The following is a 1985-nucleotide window of genomic DNA, read 5'->3' on the forward strand; positions in this document are numbered from 1 at the left end:
CACTTTGTATATAGAAATATTAAAGACACATGTGATAATAAATACACTTTTTTTTCTTAACTAATTGATTTATTAATGACTACTTTTTAATTAAATAATTAGTGACTAACATATATCTTAGATATATGATATGTATAATAAATTAATTAGTATGATAACTTATGGACATTTGCTTATGATAATTAGTATTATTTTTCTATGTTCTGTTTTATAAATAGTGCATTAGAATTTTCTTTTATTATTTAAAAAGTATTGAACAAACACGCTAATAATAAAGTATATGTCTCTTTTTTAATTAATTAAAATTTGTGAATAACTACCACTTAAGTTATTAGTTAGTGAATAAAACTTATTCGGTGTATTTTTACAATTAATCATAATTAGTATGATAATTTTTCTGTACAAATTGTATATTTTATCTATGATTATATATTTGTCATATATATATATATATATATATTATTTATAAATAAAATTACAATTAGTATATTATATTATTTTTTAAATTTTTAAGTAGAAGAAATTCAATACACACTAATAATAAAATACATAATGAAAAATTGTATTTAACTAATTGACCAATGGAAAATATATCTTTTTTGTATGATTTATTTAGTAAATTATATTTATTGTATTATAATTAATTCATAAAAAGTCACTTTTTTAATTAACACACCAGTAAAAATATTTGTCATGAATATAGTTTATATAACTTTTTATTTTTAAAAAATGTCAATCTCATTAAACAAAACCAAACCAACATATACTTTTCAGCAATTTAATTTGGATTTCATGGAAAAAATTTGAAAAAACTTAATCAAACTATTTATTTTTAATTGATTTTTTATTATTTTTATCGAAACAATTGAACCAAACTACTTTATAACGCATATCTGTATTTATTTTTTGTGAACGTAAAATTATTTGTGTCATCAAAATTTCTAGATTTGCAATATGAAATCAAACTTTAAAAATTATTTAGAATAAAAATGATTGTTTTAATAAGGAGAAGATAATGTTTTTATATTTATGTTGAGAGATAATGTTTTTTTAGGGAAAAAGATTATAGAATAGGAAAGTGAGCTTAAAAAACGATAGTTTGAAAAGATAATGTTTATAATTATGTTGAAAGTTTGAAAAATATTGTAAAATGTGAATAATTTGTGTAATAATGAGTGATTTTTTTTTTATATGTAATTACTTGCTTATTTTCAAATAAATTGATGATATTACACTTGTTTTTATATATAAGAGAAAGTGAGCAATAAAAATGAATGTATTTAGTTTTAAATTTGAATTAAATACATTAATTTTAATTAATTCAATTTTTTCTTATATATAACTCAAATTGACGTATAAAAAAAGTCAAATTTATAAATTTGGAATATTGAATACTATATTTAATACATAATGTCTATATGAAAATTAAAATGATTTAGTCTCTTAAAATCGATTTTATTCAACTATAGTAAATCTATTATAATAATTTCACAAATAATTGATTTTATGCAATATGTACCGTGGATGGATGTGATTATTATTTGAGTTGATATATTTAGTTTTTAAATGACACTAATTTATTTTACAAACTACGTCTAGGTGGATATAATTTTTATTAAAATAAATTTTTAAATGTTTTTAAGTCTTAACTCAAGAGTACATTATTATGTTGTACATTATATCTGAAGTTCGAACTGAATATTTTTAAGTGTTTCTCCCTAAATTGATACGTGTCAATATATCAGAGTCAGTACAACACGTATTAAGATTAAAACTAGTTAATTTTTTTTTTAATTTATAGTTATACAAAGTATGATATTTTATTTAAATTATATTTTAATACTTTTGAAAAGACTAAAATTTTATAATTTTTAAGATTCAAACGTATCTATTAAATTATTAGATTATGGTAATCATTTTTGTTTAATAAATCAATAAAAAAAAGTCAATCAATTTTAGTTTGATGATATATTATTGGTTAAAAA

This window comes from Cicer arietinum, chromosome 1 (genome assembly GCF_000331145.2).
Source record: "Cicer arietinum cultivar CDC Frontier isolate Library 1 chromosome 1, Cicar.CDCFrontier_v2.0, whole genome shotgun sequence".
NCBI lineage: Eukaryota > Viridiplantae > Streptophyta > Magnoliopsida > Fabales > Fabaceae > Cicer > Cicer arietinum.